This window comes from Macaca nemestrina, chromosome 8 (assembly GCF_043159975.1).
Source record: "Macaca nemestrina isolate mMacNem1 chromosome 8, mMacNem.hap1, whole genome shotgun sequence".
Lineage (NCBI taxonomy): Eukaryota > Metazoa > Chordata > Mammalia > Primates > Cercopithecidae > Macaca > Macaca nemestrina.
The window spans coordinates 46,932,004-46,954,586 of NC_092132.1; the positions used below are offsets into that span (position 1 = coordinate 46,932,004).

Below are 22,583 nucleotides of genomic sequence, written 5' to 3' on the forward strand. Positions count from 1 at the left end.
AGGTAGGGGAAACCCTTCTGTACCTCCCAACTCCCCTTCTTCCCCCCCACCCCCAAATCTCAGTCTGCTTCCTGATGGCCTTTATAAACCAGCGCCTTAAGAAAAAGAGTTTGAGTACTCTTTAGTAGATACATAGGGATCACCTCGTCAGTGAGGGGGAGAGTATTTCGGTTGGAATTCTTCCTTGCAGATTCCTCTCACTTCCTGACTTCCATTCCTCTTGTCCTTGTGCTCGCTCTCAAATTTCCGCTACATTGAGTCATGTTCACAGAGAGCAGCATGTGACCAAGAGCCACTTGCTTCTTCCACACATAGCCCAAGAGTCTCTCTGAATTCAGGTTCTTTCCTCTGTTTAATTTTCTTCCTACACCTCTCTATGCCCAAGACTCTAGAGTAGACTGCTGGTTCTCAAACAGGGGTGATTTTGCCCCCCAGGGACAATTTGATAATGCCTAGAGATATTTGGGTTGTCCAAACTTGGGGAAGGCTACTGGCATCTAGTGAGTAGACTCTGGGGATGCTGCTAAACATCCTACAACACACAGGACAGCCCCTCACAACCAATAATTCCCCTGACCCCACAAAATGTTCATTAGTGCCAAGGCTAAGATGCCCTAAAACAGACTCCTGAAGCCTTTTCTCAGTGTCCTTTCCCTTCCCTCTCCCTTGCCTTCATTAGGGCCACCCCCACATGTGATGATTATGCTAGGCTAGCCATTGAAACCTTATACCACAGAATTTCAGCTTCCCAAGCCCCTCAAGCATTTCAGGGCTGCAGGGGTGGCCTGTTCAGGTGGAGAGGAGATAGGAAATGGCTGAATGAATTGCGAATGGACATTTGGTGAAGAACCCATGAGTGGAATTTGCAGAGGAGAAGAGCTCAGGAACCCTTAATTCTCAGTCACAACATTGAGGGTGCACCATGGCTGCTAGGGAGTTGGGGTTGAGAAAGATGTTTTTAAATGATACGTATGTGTTGTAGGTGAGGTGAAATTGTACCTTTACCAATTTCTAGGGTATTTCAGCTAGGTCTGAGAATTAGATTGACATAGATCGATCAACAGGAGAAAAACATAGAAATTTATTTAGTACAAATTTTACACGGCAAGGAGTCTTCATAAGGAAATGAAGACCCACAGATGCAGTTAAAATTGAAAACTTACATACTGAATTTACTACTCTGTTTGCGAAAGAGTAGTAAATTGTGAAACTGTGACAAGGCAGAGGGCCTTGGGCAGATAAGTAACTAGAAAGACAAGAGTTAGCTTAACAAGGTTTATCTGTACAGATTTTCCTCGGTCTCAACTTCCCGTCCTGATGATAAGAATGATGCTTTCCTTCTGGGAGGCTATCTTTCACATGGGAATTTCATTTCCTGCTTTTATGAGAAGAAAGATCAGAGTGTTCTTGCAGTTGCTGTTTTTCAAGTACCTTTTACTCAAAATAGTCAGTGTGCCAGAGTAATGTATTTTGGGGTGATATATTCTAAACTCCTTTGTTGTAAAAGTGTTAAACCTTGCATGGTTGTAGTGGAAATCATCAAGAGTGATTTAATTTATAGATGTTAGAGAATTTGGAAACATTTTGGGTTGACTGTGTAAAAATAATTTTGGCTATGGCTATTTTTGAAATGAAATTAATTATGAATAATTACCATTTGCCCAGAATCTGTTATTCATGTCATTAAAAAAGCCACATTAGTTTTGTGGTAACTTTTGTTTTATTGCAACACTAAAATCTGTTCATGCATTTGCCTTTTTCATTTTGTAACATGATTGTCAGCTCTCAACTGAAAAAAGGGTGGGGAAGCAATATTGGTTCCACCTGGAATCAGTTTTTTTCCTTTTTCTATTGGAATGAAAATCCTGCTTATCAGGGGGCCACACAGCCAGAACATTTACCCATAGCCCTTTAAGACTGCTGATAATATAAAGTATAACTTTATTACAGTGACCTCGTGTCAGTGCCCTTTGTAATTCTGATTAGTCCTGATAATTACCTTGGGCTTTTCATTACCTAACCAGTAAAAACCCAAGTCTGCCCAATATTAGAGTTTGTAGGGCAATAGAAGTCTCTGCACTGGACTGAGTTGCTCCCAAGATTTCATATCTGTAAGCAAATCACTGCCTGATTCTCACCTTCCCTCCATACCTCTGGTTTTCATGAATTACCTGGATAAAACAGAGGATATTATTATGTTGAATACACATGTAACATTAAACTTTTCTCCCCTAATGTTTTGAATACAAAGTTCCAGTCTACACTGAAGTACATTTTGGAGTAAAAGTCAAATCTTGATGTTTTCTCTGCCCAGCATACCTGCCTTTGCCTTGAAGTGTATCTAAGGCCTAGACAGAATTTATAGACCTAAATAGTTTGCTTTAAAGTGAACTGGAACATCGTGATACTCTGTTCACCATATTTGATTATGACAGACTGTCAAATAACAGTTCAGTCAATGAATGGTGCTGCTTTTGGGTGAGCTGAGAAGGTCACAGACAGAAAAAGCAAGAAATTCTAGAGGAGGAACTAGCATAATTTGTTTCGAATCTGGCAAAAAAATGGCAAGGTTGTCATTGTTAAATCCGCCATTTATAATTCTCAAAGTTTTAGCTCATAGGGGCATGATGATAGTGTTTTGTTTCACTTCTCTAAACTTGATGCTGACTTTTATCATAGCGTAGATATCAGATGATGCTTTAAAAGACCTCCTTAAGAGAGTTGTCTGTTTTTATTTTTAAATATTTCAAGTGGATGGTGTTTCAGCTCAGACCTGATTTTTGTAATAGTACATGGAGTCTGTTCTTTAACAAATTGTATTCAATCTTATTGTGGATTAATATTCTGATAATATGGTTTTGCTTTCTAAAAAATTAGCCTTCAGAACAGTCTAGCAAAAGATCTATTGTAGTCAGTTCTAAAATTGTTTTCCTGGTGCTTGAGAATTAAAGGCTTTTGAATAGGCCATCTCTGTTGTCACTGCCTCTTGTATACAATGGATGTTCTACATTCTCTCTTCTCACCGCTGTTCTTGGTGCTTCTGAGCAAGATCATGCACACCCTTAAGCAAACAGGCCTTTCAGGTGCATGAACCTGAGAGTCCACAAAGCTTCCAGCTACTACTCAGCATTAAGATGTCAACCATGGCCGGGCGCGGTGGCTCAAGCCTGTAATCCCAGCACTTTGAGAGGCCGAGACGAGCGGATCACGAGGTCAGGAGATCGAGACCATCCGGCTAACAGGGTTAAACCCCGTCTCTACTAAAAAAATACAAAAAACTAGCCGGGCAAGGTGGCGGGCACCTGTAGTCCCAGCTACTCGGGAGGCTGAGGCAGGAGAATGGCGTAAACCCGGGAGGCGGAGCTTGCAGTGAGCTGAGATCCGGCCACTGCACTCCAGCCTGGGTGACAGAGCAAGACTCCGTCTCAAAAAAAAAAAAAAAAAGATGTCAACCACAGAAATTATGGTTCCTAATAAGGCTTGAGAATTGTGCTAGCCAATAAATTGGTTGAGACATTCAAGTCATTGGATATGGGCATACAGATGAACTCAGATTTCAGGAAACTTCATCACAGTAACATCTTTAATGATTAATATTGAGTCGTTTTTCTGAATATGTATATGTCACAGTGATGACAAACACAAGTTAATAAATACAATCTTCACTAGTGGTTGTTGCCATGTAAGATGGCTCTTATTCTTAAAGCAATATTAATGGGTGACAGATTGGATGATGTTAATCACCTGCTATTTGGGGATCTAAAGAAGGCCCAGTCCTATATTCAGATATCTCACATAGTACAGTTCTAATGTGGCAGAAATTTTTTTAAATTGCAGTACGGTGATAAATGTTATAACAGAGGTATATGCAAAATTATCTTTAGGTATATGGAGAAAAAGTAACTCAACCTGCTTATAGGGAAAATTTGACCAGGAAGACTTTATGAAGATGACATTTAAGATCAGTCCTAAAGATGAGTAGAACTTCATCAGGCAGAGATGAGGGAAAGGACATTCTCAGTAGAAAGAACTGTGTTAACAAAGTCTTGAAGCCAAAGTGGGAAGTGTGGAACAACATTCTAACCAAAGGCATGTAATCATTTTAATCCTAACCTCTTAATTTTTGGACCATTTTACTCCCAATTCAGTGTGCAAAAAGCTTGGTGAATCTGAGAAACTAAAAGAGAATCAGTCATGATGGAAACATAGTAGTAATGGCTAGAGTAGCACAAGCTGAAGCTTCAGACCAAGGCAGGACTAGATTCAGGCAAGGGCGCATTCAGATTTCAGATGCAACAAAGAGCCATTTCTGTATCTTAGGGGCAGGACATGACCCATTGTACATTTTTAAACAATAATTCTGGCTGCTGTCTGGAGATTGAATTGGAGGGGAGCAAAGATAGAAGGAAACTAGTTAGGAAGCTGTTGAAACAGCGTGCTCAAGATAAGAGGGCCTTGACTGGCGAGATGACAGCAGATGAAGACGAGGATCGATTTGACCTATCTTGGTAAGTAGTATGAACACAAAGCATGGCAACATTTAGTAGGTTCTTAGCCTTTGCAACTAGTTGGATGGCGGAAGAGCCATTTAGTGAAATAGGAAAGGTTAAAAGATAAACAGTTTAGAAGGTCTCTATCAGATATGGACGTATTGAGTATTGCAATACCCAGGAGACATCTAATAGAATTACTAAGTTCTGGAACTCAGAAGACAGATCTATATTAGAGATAACATCAGATAGATGGTATTTAAAGCCCAGGGCATGTATGAGACTGCCTAGGAAATGGAGTATATAGTAAAAGCCCAGAGTCCTGAGTAGTTATAACATTTAATAGTTGAGAAGAAGCCAATAAAGGAGATTGAGAAATGGCCATAAAGGTAGGAGAAAAGAGAGCATGGTGTTATAGGAGCCAAGAGAGGGAGATTTCAAGAAGGAAAGGTGTAGACAAAGTATCAAGGGGCCAAATCAGATAGAAATTAAAAAGAATTCATTTGACTTTGGTGACCTAACAAGAGAAAATTTGGAGCGCATTAGGGGATCAGAAGCCAGTATGGAGCAAGTTGAAGTTTGATTGCCATTTTAAAATATGGAGATTGTTTTCTCCATACTTTGAGAAGTTTGACTTTCTAAAGGAGAAGAGGGATGGAGTTGTGACAACTGGGGGAATGAGCGTGAGTCAAGGCAGGGTTTTCTTGAGATAAGAAAAAACGATAAAAGTTTAAGATGGGAAATATCAGAAAGTATATCATGTTGATGCTAAAGACAAAAAGAGTTTGAAGATGCACAAGAGAAAGAAGCTGACTGTGTAGACAGGTTTCTGAGAAGACTACTTTGGGGCGATCCAGCCTGTAATCAGAGGCAGGTATGCAAATTCATGACAACAGGGGGTGTAGAAGATGGGTGCAGCAGGAATGTTTGTAAATGGCATTGCTTATATTCAGAAAGAACTTGGGGCTTTCGGTTATGATTAGAATCACAAGATGTTTTCTTTTAAACAAAAATAATAATTTCATAGTACTTTCAAAATGTTCTTCATCTGCCATGTAAAGGCTATTATTGTCTCTCAGTGATCTCTTAGGGATTATAAAAGAGTAACAAATTTTTGAAGGCACTTTGCAAACTTAAATAATTACAAAAATGCTGAGTGCTTGATGTAATCATTGATCTTAATCTCATAATTTTTGGACCATTTCGTTCCTAACTCTGGATGTTATGATCCATACTTGTTCTCATTCTCCTTACTATAACTTTTCATGTTCTGGTTTTTATTTTGTTATGTGGGTTTTACTAGTTCAACAATAGTAATTACTGTTGAATTATAATATTTATTGTAGATAAAGCAGAAATAAAATGAAGTAAAATTTTATTTTGGTTTATTGTGAGAAATCTTTTTTTTTTAATTTTATGTGACAGATGATAAAGCCTATGATAGGGCAATTCATAATGCATTCAGTCATTTGGAACATCTTAGATTTTGAGAGAATTGTGTTATTTAAGGAAATGACTTACCATTCTAAGCCTCATTAATCATCTGTAAAGTTAAGAATAATGCCTATTACAGAATTATCTGCCCCATTTCACAGCATTATTTTGAGGTTCATGTGATACAATGTATGTAAACATGCTTTGTAAATTGTAAAGTACTGTAAAATATATTATGATTTGAAAAATATTAGGTCTCAGGCTCTGTGGCCAATTGTAAACTCCCCTCTCCACCATGAGGTGTATGTGAGTAAACATTCTAGGAAATGAACACTCAACTGGCATAGGGTTTTAGTTTAGTTTTTAAGCATCATTGACCTGCAAGTCTCTAATCTGAATCTAACTTAAATTTTTTAAGAAACCATCTCTTTTTTGGAAAAATGTATTATGGCCGGTAAACTACATATATTTAACTGCATTGTATAGTGTTTAAGAGTGCCGGCTCCGAAATTCGGTTCCCTTGGATTCAAATCCTGGCCACCCTTTTTTTTTTTTTTTTTTTTTGAGACGGAGTCTCGCTCTGTCGCCCAGGCTGGAGTGCAGTGGCCGGATCTCAGCTCACTGCAAGCTCCGCCTCCTGGGTTTACGCCATTCTCCTGCCTCAGCCTCCCGAGTAGCTGGGACTACAGGTGCCCGCCACCTCGCCCAGCTAGTTTTTTGTATTTTTTTTAGTAGAGACGGGGTTTCACCGTGTTAGCCAGGATGGTCTCGATCTCCTGACCTCGTGATCCGCCCGTCTCGGCCTCTCAAAGTGCTGGGATTACAGGCTTGAGCCACCGCGCCCGGCCGGCCACACTTTTTTATTAGCTAAATGTCTTGAAGTTCCAACTCTTAGTGCCTCTGAAAACATAAACTCTGAAAAATCATAATACTAATAATACTAATTCGTAGGATTATTGCCTATTAAATAACAGCATAGTGTCTGCCAGTGGTAAGCACTGAGTGCATGTTAGCTATTATGTACATATTTATAGCAATATGAATCTCTATATATAAGAACACTTCTTGTAAAGTAAGTGCCTGCAAAGAATGAAATTTTAAATACCTAAGTACTCACCAGATTTCTTCATTTAAGTAGCTACACCCATGCGATTTTAAACACATTCACAGGAACATTTTCTCCCTTAAAGCCACTATAATAACTTACTTTTTTGGGTGACAGATTTACACCTAGTAGGTAGTTGCCCACCTACCCATAGCCCAGCAGTGCTATTGGTGATTCCTTCCTTGTCTGGAAAGATTTTGAATTACAGACAGTCCCTGGCATATGATGGTTCCACTTAAAGTTTTTTGGTGATATGAAAGTGTTACACATTCAGTAGAAATGGTACTTGGAGTAATCATATAGCCATTCTTTTTCAGTACAGTATTCAATAAATTACATGAGATATTCAGCACTTTATTATAAAATAGGCTTTGTGTTAGATGATTTTGCCCAACTGAAGGCTAATGTTAATTGTTCTGAGCATGTTTAGGCTAGGTTAAGCTATGATGTTTGGTAGGTTAGCTGTACTAAATGCATTTTAGACTTAATGATATTTTTACTTTATGATGGCTTTATCAAGGCATAACCCGATGGTAAGTCTGTGCATTAAAAACAAACAAACAAAAAAAAACCAGGCCTCTTTTCTTGAAAGGCAGAAAATCTGCAGTGCCAAATCTGGCCGCCAGAGGGTACTGTATAGCTAGCGACCTAGCCCTCGCTTAGAGGTTGAAATCTTGCCCTTGTGAGAGGGGTTCAGTGGATGCCACTATTCATATCTGTAGAGCTCAATGGCTTCATGTTTCTCAGTTTCAGATACCATTGATCTGATAGTGGCCCAATTTCCTGACTTTTTAGGAGCCAGTGATCGAGCTGTAAGCCACTCATCCTCTACGAACCTGTAAACTCTCTGAGCCAGTCAAGCTGTAACTTCATTTATCCCTACCCTTTTCAGAAGCCACCTGCCTATTCAGAAAGTTTCAGTTACACTGCAGTTGATTTAGATCATTTAATTTTATTCTGTTCTACTGATTCCACTTTTACTGCTATCCCTCAGGTATTCTATCAGTTAATTTCTAAGTGGGATGTAAAAGAGTTTACAAAATTGTTACCAAATATTCAACACTTGCTCACCCTGCAAGATTAAAAACCCATACCTCTTAAGAGTCAGTAAACAGTGTCTTGTTTTTTATACTTAGAGCAGAGATTTACCAAGGGTTGGGGAAGCTTATGCTGTCACCCTAGCAAAATTGTCTAGGAAAAATGTCATCTTTAAAATTAGGTGATATAATTAAGGACGACACTCACTAAAGACCAATGAAAGACAGTTTCTGGTTATTGAAAAATTAGAAGATAGCTAACAGAATCTTCAACTTCCTCAATATTTAAGAGTTATCTCTCCCTTCTTTTGACAACATGGTCCAGCAGAGCTGGCTATTCTGACTATAGAAACAACTGTGAGAGTGAGGGTGGCCTACTTAAAAGGCCTTGTACTGAGTACTGGTGAGATGAGGCAGTGAACATGCCTGTGAGGAGAAACTGATTAGGACTATGCCTGTCTCTCACAACTGGGAGTGATTAGAAGAGATCTGTGGGTTGGCAGTGGCAGGACTAGGGTGGACCTGACAGAGTCACAAGATCATGCACTGTAGTTAAGAGAACTATAGCAGGAAGAGGTTCATTCAAATGGATATTGCTAACTGAAAATAGGCTAGAAGAACTTAGGTAAATCGTGGGTATCCAGAAATGGGCAGTGTTGTGTGAACGAGCTTGCAATGTTTTTGTCAGTTTGAAGGTAATTTCTTTTCATGTGGTATTTTTCAAAATTAGTTGATCATTTCTGGTAATGCACTGCTACTCTGACTCTAATAAGGAAAAGGAAAGTTACTCACAGTGTTCTTGTCTAAGAAAGCTTTGGAGAATTCTAGATCTCTTAGTACCAGGTACTGGCAGCTCAGCACTAGGTCTGCTGGGTCATTTTTTTCAGATTGAGAGTTACATTTATTGTATGTGAATATAAACCAGTTTCAGAATAATTATCCAGTAGATAAGCTCTTCCTTGAATAACAGTGTATGTCAGTCACTTACTAATATTTTATGGAAAGTTCCTCAAGAGCACATTGAATTCAGCAGTCACGTAGCTGTGTTATTACTTTTTCCACAGGAGGTAAACCAACAGTATGTCTTTCATTTGGTCAGTAATTAAAGATGCATTTTCCTTTTATCCTTATTAAAATGTACTTTTTAAGACTGAGCTGAAATTTCATCTTGTAAAATAAAAAATGTGAAGATTTACTAGCAAAACTACTCCATATTAATGTGTATTATTCAAACCAGAGCTGAAATTCTGATCCTCAAATTTCCACTCGTGACCACAGTCTCCCAGCTTCCTGGTAGATGTAAAGTAAGATCAGCCATTCTTCGTGCTGTCCTCCAACCTCAGTTCTCTGCCTCTGCTTCCATGTCCACATGAGTAGTGAGGCAACTCAGAAGGCAGGTGTCTGGCTCAAGGGAGGATAAAACCAAAGCCTTGCTGCCTTTGTGTGAGGTGCAGCTTGGTCCAGCCCCAGCACTGAAGACTTACAGGAACGTTTGGGAACACACTCATTTTGCAAGGTGTTATTAGAGATAACATTTTGATGCCATGTTCTCTATTAAATTAGTTGATACCCAAAAACAGTTTTTAAAAATCTAATTTGGTACCATTCTTAGACACCCCCCCCCCAAAAAAAAGCCTTTTTGGACCATTCGTGCATTATAATCATCTGAGTTTGAAAATTTTAGTTTGTAATCAATGTTTACTCAGCCATTTGAAAGTAACGGTGGCATATTACTTTCTCATCTTTCTTTTTTTCTTTTTTTTTTTTTAAGATGGAGTCTCGCTCTGTCACCAGACTGGAGTGCAGTGGCATGATCCTAGCCCAGTGCAACCCCCACCTCCCAGGTTCAAGTGATTCTCCTGCCTCAGCCTCCCGAGTAGCTGGGACTACAGGCGCATGCCACGACACCCAGCTAATTTTTGTATTTTTAGTAGAGATAGGGTTTCACCATGTTGTCCAGAATGGTCTCGATCTCTTGACCTCGTGATCCTCCCACCTCGGCCTCCCAAAGTGCTGGGATTACAGGCGTTGGCCACCATGCCCGGCCCTCATCTTTAGTTTCTATGCTTTCTGCATATTAGTTGCCCAGTCTAAGATGATGACATAACCCACGAACACTGCCGTCCTCTCCCCAATTCAGAAAGTTGAAGATTTGAAACATTTACATTTGAAAGTTGATTCTTCCCCTGTTAGACACATATAAGTTAATAATTAGCTAGACTTATGTTCATGTATTCTCATTCTCTACCTTCTTCTACCTTAAATTCGTAGCATTTGTGAACATATTTTAAAACAAAAATGAAAAGACAATAGAATCTCAGTTTCATTCAGGTGACTGTTTTGCTTTTAAGTTTGCACAAGACAACTTATTTGTTATTAAGGTAGACATCAATTTTGCTTTTTAAACATGTTCATGAGAGCCTCCTATCCTTTTTTCTTGTATCCTTACAAATATCTGAATCTCTTCATGGGTGTTTTAGTTGAATTTGTACATTTGTCTGTCAGTAGCTGGGAAAATTAAGTACTGTTTCAGGCGCAAACCATGCCATTCTAAAATTGAGAGTGCTAAAATGTTTCCTTTTTGGTAAATTTTATCTTCCAAGGCTCATGTGGCAAGTGAGAATGCAGAACTATGATCGAATTTATTTTTGCTTTTTAAGTGTTTTAGAAACATTTTGCCATATTTTGAGTTTTATTGTTTTAAAAATAGTTAACAGACCACGATTCTTATTCTGAACTGTTTTAAATGAACTGTGGATTTAGATGCTTCAGAAGTAAAATATTAGACTCTTGTTTATTTCTAGGTGTTGCTTCACTATTAAAAATTATCTATTACAATCTGAATTGCATGATTTGTGGGTTTTAGCTAACCTCTTTTATTTCAAAACTACTTTATAGATTTTCAAGAAACAAATATTTACATTTTTATGATATGAAGATAGTGTAATTTAAATTGTCAAAGTATCGTGATGTGTCGGTGAAGCAGTAAATTGTGACATTAGTAAAAATGATGCCCTTCCAGCACACTTCATTCCATGCATGTTTCCTCAAAGAGTCAACTATGGTATTTATGATCGTTTTGGAGAATTTTTTGACAGAAGCCATTTTTCTAAGAAAAGGATGAGCCCCTTATTATGAAATAAATGTATCATCAGACATGCAGAATAAACATGTAGTGGAACATGAAACTATTCTATACTAATATTAATTAAACATGCTGAAAAATACCCTGATATTCCCAGATATTCTTTTTGCTTTACTTCAACTGCAAATTTACCAACTTGATGCCACACACACATGCGCGCGCGCGCGTTTTTTTGTTTTTTTGTTTTTTTTTTTTTGAGATGGAGCCTCGCTCTGTCACCCAGGCTGGAGTGCATTGGCCGGATCTCAAGCTCACTGTAAGCTCCGCCTCCCGGGTTTACGCCATTCTCCTGCCTCAGCCTCCCGAGTAGCTGGGACTATAGGCGCCCGCCACCACGCCAGGCTAGTTTTTTTGTATTTTTTAGTAGAGACAGGGTTTCACCGTTTTTAAAATAGTTAATAGATGTATACTATGACATTGAAAGGGACTTTCTGTTACCACAAAATTGTTAGTAGAATCCACAGCTGATAATAGCAAGTGGTAAGTACCCGATATTCTAAAGCATGCCACCAACAACTGAAACCAGCCACCTCCCTCCAGGGATTACTAAGAGACCCACCATTTTTCATTCATTCAATAAATATTGATTAAGCACCTACTATGTTCCAAGCAGTGTTCTAGGCACTAGAGATGTAGCTGTTTACTAAACAAAGGCCCTGTCCAAATGGAATTTATAACCTAGTGGGAGGGGAAGAAAATAGCTCTCTCCTTACCTAAAGTCAAATAAGGAGCCTTCCAGAGATCCATTCACAGAGAATGGTGGTGCCTGCAGGAACGGGATACCATTACTGGTACCCCAGCAAGGTGCTTACTGAGCTAGCTGAATCTGTAGACTCACTGGTGTGCCAGTAAAGGCAGAGCCTTTAGTTACTGGACGTTTGGAAGGTATATTAGCATAGACACTGATATCTGCTTCTCTCCCAAAGATTTTTGTAGGCAGGAGACTTCTGTAGGTAGAGCCAAGGCCTGTGGGATAACTAAGGACCACTGGAGTAGTGAGTTAGCAAGAGATTAGATAACCCCTTACCTTCCTCGGGCCCCACTAGTCCCTGGAGAGTGTAGAGAACTTCTATGATCTCTTTACTCCAAAAGAGGAGGTCAGAAATCATAAAGCTGCCCAGGTGGCTTTCAGGTCAGAGAAGACAATATCTAACTCAGAAAAGATGTTAGGCAGCCCCTCTATAAAAGGAGCAGTAGGATAATACTAACCACAACATCAGGAAATACACGCACAGCTTTCTGTGCACAAACCACTAGTAATCAGTCAAACCAGAGCAAGACCAGGGAAACACACCCCACTGACAAGTCACCATTTACATAATAACATCTTGTCTCCTTCCTGCTCCCAGCACTGGAGGAACTAGACCTTAGAAACAGATGGCGAGAAGATTCTAGATATAGACATCATCCTTCCCCGCTGTAAATTGTTGCAAACTCATGCTAAGGGAAGGGGCAAAATTTGTACTTAATAGGAGATTGAAGTTTATAAGTGGTCTGGACTTTTAATAAGTAAAAGTGACCAGAAATCAGTGAAATCATCCCAAGATTTACTGTGGGATATATCAAGGAAATTTGGCTTTGCGTAGCCAAAACAGTGTAATTTTAGAAAAATTAAATTATTTTAAGTTTGTATTATTGCTCCACAGAGATTTGACTACCCAGTAAGCTAGTTACAGATATACTTTAACCATTGTTGTTTTTGTAATGTTTGTGATCTTCCATAACAAATGTTTGTCATATAATGTTTTTCTTAAATTGAAGTATAAAGAGAACATTAATCACTTAATTTGTTAACCTCTTATTTATGGCTTCATTGGTGTTTTAAACTGTTCAAAGTGCTAATCAGAATCGCTGAGATAAGAAATCAGTCAAAACTAATACAGTTTTTCATCTGCCTTTAATAGGTCCAGAAAGATTTAATTACTGGTTGGTTTTGAGCTACTTAGATTTTGTTATCCTGGGCCTAGAATTTTAGAGCCACTGACAATGTAGCAGAAGTGTGCCCAAATTAAGCTTTTCCTGATATTTTTAATAAGCAAAGCTACTTAGTAGAAACTGAAAATGCATAAAAGGAATGGGTGGTCAGCTGCCATTGAGGAATGCAATGAAAATTTCATCGTTCCTTTTTTAAACGGGTGGCCAAGATTTCTCCAGGACAAGATGATTATGGTAATGCTCATCAGTTTGTAACTCCTGCACTAGATTCAAGGTAAACACAGCACCAATTCAACTGTGGAACAGTCTGAACAGACATAGGCAAAGTCTCACTGGAATGTGAAGGAGACATGTTTTATTGGTTTTGTCAGGGTATCTCTCTTTTTATTGATAACATTATGAAATCTATCCCAAAGGGCTATGTAGAAATGTGTTTCTTTGGCTAAAGAGCTGGTTAAATAGAAAAATGCTTAATTAACACAAATGCACTTACTTCATATGGCCAGTGATGGCTAAAATACATGAATAGCTTATTAGTAAAATGCTTCACCAGGTGTAATCTGACAGGAAAGGTGAGATTTTTAAGTAATTTTTTTCTATTTTTAATCTATAAACAATTTGTTAAAAAACTGTTTCACATGATCATTGGATTTTGAAGTGCTTTTGTAGTTCTTGGGAGACCCATGAAGTAGCTATCAGTAGACTCCAGTTCAAATTTATGTGGGTTAGATGTTGCCTTTGAGTGCCTACATAAGCACCTCTGCTGAGAGATCTAGGGTGGGTCATTTGATCTCTGTGAGCATCCTCACCTGTCAAACAGGGTTGGTAACATCTGCCCCTTAAGGTGATTGCTAGACTTCAATGACTTAGTGTACAGGACCTTAGGATAGTGTTCAAGCACATTGTAAACAATAATTGGCACTTTCTTCTACTCCTTCGTTGATATTCACAAGAAACCATATTCTTCCTTTTCTTTGTGAATGAAAATCTACAATCCTGAGTTTCTTCTAGGTGCTCTGAAGTTAAACAGTCAAAACAGAACGATTCATGGTAGTTTCCAGTTGTAATCCCAGAATATTTTTAGTTATTCAGTCAGCTGAAGACCTGGGCCACTCAGCTCAGAACAGGATAAATAATGTCTGTTTGGGGAAGGGGAGTCTGCCAATAGATTTGATGTTAATGCAGCTTTTAAGATCACATTTTTGCAGTGAGGAATTCAGCTTTTCTTCTACAGTGTAAGTGTCAAGTGCCTGAAATTATCACTATCTTATTTTTGTAAGTGCATATTTTAAATGTATATATACGGTTTTCTTTAAACAGGCTTCATAGTAGTTTGGATTGACTAGAATGCTCCTTTTTTGTATGCTTCTCAGTGCCAGGAATTAAATTAGGAAAAAGCCTTAATATATTAATGTTCTCTTTTCTTTTTTTCAAACTTTAAGTACTACCTGTTATCCCTGTGGCTCAGGCTTATGGGCAAAAGGCCCCTTGCCTGTTTATGTATATTTAAACCAATCAGTGGACTTGACTGGATTTTTACTAGTACTCTGTTGTGTTTCCTGTTCTCATTGTTAGTAAAATGTGTGGCAGCCTCCATCAACAGTGTTTTCTAAAACCAAACAAGATTCTGTTCAACACAGTAAAAATTTCAGTAAAATGGAATATTAAGGGAAAAAAGAGTACATTGCTCCAGGCCACAAACAACTCAAAACAGTCTGAGACATGCACTGGTAAATCTCAAAAATGCTATAGGCAATTCTGCATCAAAATTGCCATAGAAAATTATTGTTGTTAGCCATTCTGTTGATAGTTCATATTGTTAGAATTGCTAGCAGATGGGAAAATAGATGAGTCAGGATACAGTATTAGCAACCCATATTTTTTTAATCACAGGCCACTAATATGGTCTGTAGTATCTGCAAGATTTATTTAAACAGTTGCTAGGAAGAGTTTGTTTTCCCAGTAAACACAGCAAACCTTAGGATTCTCTTGATTGACTGTTTAACTAAATGTGTTAACATTAACATGTAAGACCATTTGCTTCATTGTAGTAGTGTCTCATGTATTTTGACAGACTGATTGTTCCAGCAGCTCGTAGAATCATTAGGTCTTGAAATGTTATTACAGTGATATATTCAAAACCTTCATACTCTTGATTCTGCTATTTGAGATTATGACTTTTAAAAATCGCTCATGTAATTAGAACTATTTTTGTCAAAACAAAATTATATAGAAATCTTAGTGTTTTTCCCGAGATTTTAAGATGAGTTATTTTATGAAGTAAGTTTTATCACTTGACTGTGATATTTTAGGTTTTTATAGTAGACTAGATATGTAAACTTAAAGGAAGTTCTAATTTTACTGACAACTCTTTCTGATCAGTGATAAGCAGCCTTTCAATACTTCTTATGGAGTTCAGAAATAATTCTAATTATTAAAGTTTTGAAATGTCAGAATTATCAGTGAATTGATTTAATCTTATTTTCCACCCTAACTTCTCATATCACTGAGTTATTTGGGCTCCTGTTTTATGCAAGAGCTAGTAACTGAGTTATTATTAATTTGCATATCTTTTACTTGGTTTTTATTTGTTTTAGAGATACTGAGAAATGTGATAGTTTTGGATATTGATCTTTCATCTCCTGAATGAAATGTAATTATCCAGGGCTATATTAACAAAATGAGTTTCTTATTTAAGCTGTCACTCATGTACCAAACTATATCAATTTTCAAACAAAATATTGACTCCTGTTAAAAAGTAGTTTTGACTTTTTAATTTAACTAAAAACAATATTCGTCCATCCATCTAATTATTAGTGTTAAGAGTTTTACAGTTTTTCTTTAAAGTCTTTCATTTGGTGTAAACAATTATCTTGTAAGAACTGGGAGATCCTAGTCTACTAACTGATCTTAAGCTTAAAGAAGATGGCGTAGACCTTTTACTGAGCTTCAGCTCTTTATTTCATTTGAAAATACTGCTCTATACAAATGTCATATGCAGGGTTTTCTATTCACCGTAGCCTTCATAGCTGAATATTTAAAAAAAAAAAAGTTTTCCTTTCAGCTCAGATCGACGACCAGCAACACCCCCCATTTTTGGTGACTTAACATTTTTGAACTCTCTAACAGTGCTAGATTAAGAATATCAAACTTGATAACTTTTGACTTCTATCTAAATAACTTTTGCTACTTGAAACATGACCAAGCTTCCAGTGAGACTTCATATTAGACAATTACTTACTTTGAACTTGCAGAATTTAAAAGTATGTATGTCTTCTGATAGAAAGGAGTTAGCATGTTTCCACACTCTTCTGCCTTATTTCCTCTTCTCTCTCCTACTTTAAAATCACCTAAGAAACTCTGTTAAGTTTTAATGAAGGAAGCCCAAAACATTGTCATTTTTAATTAATGAGGTCTAGTGAGTCAGAAATGGATACTTTGAAACTGTTGTAAATCGCCCTCCCCAAGATTATCAGTCAAAATGAGTTATGGCTCTTGTTTCCTTCTGAACAAGGCAAGAGAAGGGTCTTGTACCTGAGCTAACTGCATCCCTTTATAACACTTATTGTTGTCTCACAGAATTGGTTACACTGACGGTCCAGTCACACACACATACACATACACACACACACACACACACACACACAGAGAGAGAGAGAGGAAATTGAAATTGAAAAGATAAATTTGGGATTTTTCTCCCACAAACTTTGATACTAAATAGCAATTGAGTGCCAATGTAGTATGTAGTATAACTGACTCAGAGGTCAATCTTGTCTCTGCCATAAACCAAGAGTGTACTGGAGCAAGCTAGCTCTCATTTCCTCACCCAAAATAAGGAAGTTAGAGTAGTTATCTCTGAGGTTCTGTTTTGCAGTGAGATTCTGTGAACGTTTATCTCATAACTCAACTTTATGCTTCTGTTAAACAAATGACTTAGTCACAAATAATGACTTTTAATAATCCCAGATCTCAAAATATGTTTATCTCAGGCCCATACAATTTAATTTACCTGATCTCATTTTAAACCCTTTTATGGAAATGGATTTTTTTCTCTGCCCTTACTAGTATGTCTTGCCCCCTGATGTTTGTCCTTTCAGCTGTCCAGGAAAAGCAAAATTTTCTAGGAGTAGGACAAAAGCTTCAGGTAATGAAACAATATCGCTCTGAAATTCATCTTTTTCTTTATGTGTTTTTCAGAGATTGTGGGTCCTGCTTCCACTGTCTTTGCGTTCCAGTTCTTCCTCTTACTGCATGTCAGTTAATGTATTTATTTAACCAACTATGTGTCCTTAATACATGTAAAGATTGTCAAACTACAATATCCTCCCACGGTGCTGAGGCTTAAATATTTGAGAACTACTCTTAGTTGTGCAGGTTCTATTTTATTATTAACTTAAAAACTCAATTTTATTAAAGAGAACTAGCCTTAAACACACTAAAGCCATTTCCAGATCAGTTATTCCTTTTTATACATTTGTTCAGTAAATATACAGTAAAACTTACAATGTATGAATATTTTACAATTATTACGTTTACTGAGTTGACTGACCCCATTATAAACTCTGAGAAGCATGAATCAGATTTGTTACTCCAACACTGAATTGATTTTGGAACTAGTAAACCAGTGTATAGCTATGGTAACACAGCTACTTTGTGTTTTAAGTATTATAGAAAGATGGTGGCTGGGCGCAGTGGCTCAAGCCTGTAATCCCAGCACTTTGGGAGGCCGAGGTGGGCGGATCACGAGGTCAGGAGATCGAAACCATCCTGGCTAACACGGTGAAACTCTGTCTCTACTAAAAAATACAAAAAAACTAGCCGGGCGAGGTGGCAGGCGCCTGTAGTCCCAGCTGCTCGGGAGGCTGAGGCAGGAGAATGGCGTGAACCCGGGAGGCGGAGCTTGCAGTGAGCTGAGATCCGGCCACTGCACTCCAGCCTGGGCAACAGAATGAGACTCGGTCTCAAAAAAAAAAAGAAAGATGGCAAGTGACATTTCTTTCCTATATATATAAAAAAAAGTAACAGATTTACCACAAACTCTGATCCATAAACATAATTTTGAGGTGATTTTCCTTCCTTTTTGTAAAGATTTTCAGGAAACCTGATTTTAATGAAGGAAACTTTTGTCAAAATATACTGATATTAGGAAGTTCAACTTTTTCTTCTAATATCCTTATTAGCTCAAAAAACTTTTAATTTGGATTCACATTTTAAAAGGATAAAAACTCAACCCAATTCAGCAGGAAGCAGTTAGAGTGGTCGTCGGCCAACCTCCCCAACAGCACTTAGGTTTTCCTGTTGAGAGGGGGCACTGAGAGACAGGACTAGCTGGATTTCCTAGGCCGACTAAGAATCCCTAAGCCTAGCTGGGAAGGTGACCGCTTCCACCTTTAAACATGGGCCTTGCAACTTAGATCACACCCAACCAATCGGATAGTAAAGAGAGCTCACTAAAATGCTAATTAGGCAAAAACAGAAGGTAAAGAAATAGCCAATCATCTATTGCCTGAGAGCACAGCAGGAGGGACAACGATCGGGATATAAACCCAGGCATTCAAGCCAGCACTGGCAACCCCCTTTGGGTCCCCTCCCTTTGTATGGGAGCTCTGTTTTCACTCTATTTCACTCTATTAGATCTTGCAACTGCAAAAATAAAATAAAATGAAAGGATAAAAGCTATGATATTACAGGGTCATTTAAATCACTGAGTCTCTTTATCTGGTTTGTGAATCTTTTTACTACTAAGGCATTGAGCAGTTGCAGTACTGTTTTTCGAGAGATTGAAAAGGCCGCTTCTGTCACATTTTCCTTCCAAAAGCATTTTCATGCCTGTGGGAGGCTTGATAGCTAGAGAAACACCAAGTGTTAAATACATGTTATTAGGGCTTAATCAAAGCCAAGAGTTTGTCTATAAATCATGCCCACTATCTAAAAAGTGAAAATTTTTGCCACACAACCTCACTTTTTTTTGTCTATGTGACACCATAATTTAGAGCTACTTAGAAACCTATTGATATTACTGTTCTATTAACAAAATGAGAAGAGTCTCTGACCACAAGTGCTTAGTGTGAGTGTTATTTTCTGTTGGACACTATCTGAAAGATAGTAAGATCAGGGAGAAAACCTTCTTTCCCTGGATAACCTACTCCTCATCAAGGGTTTCAGTTACAGCCTAAATGCTGATACTTCCCTAAGTCTGTATCTTTTGCTTGGATCTCTCTCCTGACCTCCAAACCCTGAATTACAATCCATATCTGATGTCTCCACCTTGGTGCCTTGTTCATAGCTCAAACTCACCAGTACTAAAATTAATTTCATTAACTGCCATACCTTGTTAATAGTATCGATCTCTACCCCATTACCGAAGCTTGAAGTCAGAATCATCCTTAACCCTTCCTATTTTCTGACCCTTTATAATCAGTCACTCAACAAAAACAACCCTACCAATTCTACTTTCAAAGATCTCAAATCCTTCTCTTCTTAATCTCCACTTCCATTGTCTTGGTCCAAGCCTAACCTTCTCACTAGATTGTTGTGGTAACCTACTAATGGATCTTCTTGCCTCCATTTTTTCCTCCCATGGCAATCCATTTCCTACACCTGCTACTGGAGATATTTTTCTAAAGTTCATATGTGATCACATCACCATTTATGCTCAAAATGACTTAGCATTTCTTTCTTGTCACAGAAGTTTGCAGCAACACACATAAGGCCCACAGCAACCTGGCCTTGCCCTCTTTTTCCTGACTCATCTTCTATTCATCTTCCTGCATGAATCCTTCTCTAATCTCAGCAGTCTGCTAGATATCGCTAAAGATGCCAGACGGTCGTGTACCATATATGTTTCTACTGATGCTGTTTTCCTTCTCTATCCTGTTTCCCATTTTATCATCTTACTCATCCTTCAGTGAGTTAGCTGTGCATGGGCCTGTCTTGCCAGCTAGATTGCAATCTCATTGTGGGAGGTAGAGTGTTTTACTCATCTCTGAACCTACTATGCTTGGTCCGTAGAAAAATCTCAATAAATATGTCATGAGTACTTTGAAGTTCTCTGACAGCCCACCTGAAGACCTAGCTATATATGTAGCTTATGCAGAAGTCAGATTTCCTGTAAACTCAACCTTATACAACCACAAAACTGAAATCAGATATTTTTAAAATAAATACAAAACTAGAAACAGGTTTAATGAGCTTCAGCACTAAGGCCATGCTCTATCTTTCCTCAGACAGCTTCAGGATTTCACTCACAACCTATTCTTATTTGGGGTAATGCCTTATGAGGTTGTTTAATTGCTTTTCTGGTTCCCAATAGATGAACATACTTGCTATAGAGATAGGAAGGGTATATGTTCAACGATGGCCATGAAGAGGAGCTGACAGAAAAGCCAAATAAGGAGTGAGAAATTTAATATGTAACACAGATTATTAATAAAAGTAATGATAACTCACTATCAAGGAAAGACCGTCTCCTTATGTCCTCTGCTTAGAAGGCAGTATATTCTGTGGAACACTTTATAAAGATTTTCTGTTCAAAAAAATTGAGACAGTGCTCACTTCAGCAGCACATATACTAAAATTGGAATGAAAAAGTGAAGATTAGCATGGCCCCTGTGCAAGGCTCACATGCACATTTGTGAAGCATTCTATGTATTTCTACCCAAATTAGAATGAACCAGAAAAACAATTCTGGCAATATGACAAAGCAGGGTTCTATAACACCCCTGAAAAGATCACACTAGCTCTCCAGTAATTGATCTAAACCAAGATGAAATCTTTGAAATACCTTTTTATAAAGAATTCAAAGGTGAATTATTAAGCTACCAAAGGAGATACAAGAGAAAGGTGAAAAACAACATAAAGAAGTTTGAAAAACTATTCATGATGTGAATGAAAATTTTTCTAAAGAGATATAGATATTTTAAAGAAAAACCAATCAGAACTTCCAGAGTCGAAAGACAAATTTAAAGAATTATAAATGCAGTGGAAAGTTTTAACAGTAGGCAAAGTAGAAGGAAGAATTTCAGAGCTCAAAGACAAGGCTTTCAAATTAACCCAATCAAACAAAAATAAAGAAAAAAGAAAAGAAATGAACAAAGTCTCCAAGAAATATGGGATTATGTAAAATGGCCAAACCTAAGAATCATTGGTGTTCCTGAGGGAGAAGAGAAAGCAAAAAGTTTGGAACTTTTTGAGGAAAAAGTTGAGGAAAACTTCCCTGGCCTTGCTAGAGATGTAGATATTCAAATATAAGAAGCTCAAAGAACTCCTAGGAACTATATGATCCAGCAATTCCACTGCTAGGTGTGTATCCAGAAGAAAAGAAATCAGTATATCAAAGAGATAACCGCATCCTGTGTTTGTTGCAGCACTATTTATAATAGCTAAAATTTGGAAGCAACCTAAGTGTCCATCAGAATATGAATGGATAAAGAAAATGTGGTACATATACACATTGGAGTACTATTCAGTCATAATAATGAGATCCAGTCATTTGCAACAACTTAGGTGGAACTGATGATCACTATGTTAAGTGAAATAAACCAGGCACAGAAAGACAAACATTGCATGTTCTCATTTATTTGTGGGATCTAAAACTCAAAACAATTGAACTCATGGACATAGAGAGTAGAAGAATGGTTACCAGAGGCTAGGAAGGTAGCTGGGTGGTGGGGCAAGGAAGGCAGTGACGGGGAGGTAAAGATGGTTAATGAGTATTAAAAAAAAATAGAAGGCCGAGGCAGGCAGATCACGTGAGGTCAGGAGTTTGAGACCAGTCTGGGCAACATGGTGAAACCCCGTCTCTACTAAAAATATAAAAATTAGCCAGATATGGTCGCACGTGCCCATAATCCCAGCTACTTAGGAGGCTGAGGCACAAGAATTGCTTGAACCCAGGAGGCAGAGGTTGCAGTGAGCCAAGATCATACCACTGCACTCCAGTTTGCATGACAGAGTGAGACTCTGTCAAAAAAAAAAAAAAAAAGAAAAGAAAAAAGAAAGAATAAGACCTACTATTTGATAGCACAACAGGGTTACTATAGTTAATAATAACTAATTGTACATTTTAAAATAATTTGAAGAGTGTTACTGGATTGTATTCAAAGGATAAATGCTTGAGGGGATAGATACCCCATTCTCAATGATGTGCTTCTTTCACATTGCATGTCAGTATCAAAACATTTCAGGTACCCCATATGTACCTACGTATGCAACCACAAAAAGTTTTTTAATTAAAAAAGAACTTCTAGGAGATTCTTTGCAAAAAGGACATCACCAAGAGCAGTGAGACAAAAGCGTTAGGTAACCTGTAAAGGAAAACCTATCAGACTAACAGCAGACTTCTCAGCACAAACCTTATAAGCCAGAAGGAACTGGGGTCCTATTTTTAACCTCCTTAAACAGAAAACTGTTAACTAAGAATTTTGTATCGAGCAAAA

General features: G+C 37.9%; 1 protein-coding gene and 1 non-coding gene across 7 annotated transcripts in view; both read left to right on the forward strand.

Annotated features, from left to right (window-relative positions):
• The window catches only part of LOC105476082 (serine/threonine kinase 3), a 332,200-nt gene that overhangs the window by 302,492 nt on the left and 7,125 nt on the right, over positions 1-22,583 (forward strand). The window lies entirely within an intron of this gene.
• Positions 20,693-20,799, forward strand: LOC112425634 (U6 spliceosomal RNA). The gene has a single exon (XR_003016755.2). It is a non-coding gene; the product is annotated as a U6 spliceosomal RNA (small nuclear RNA).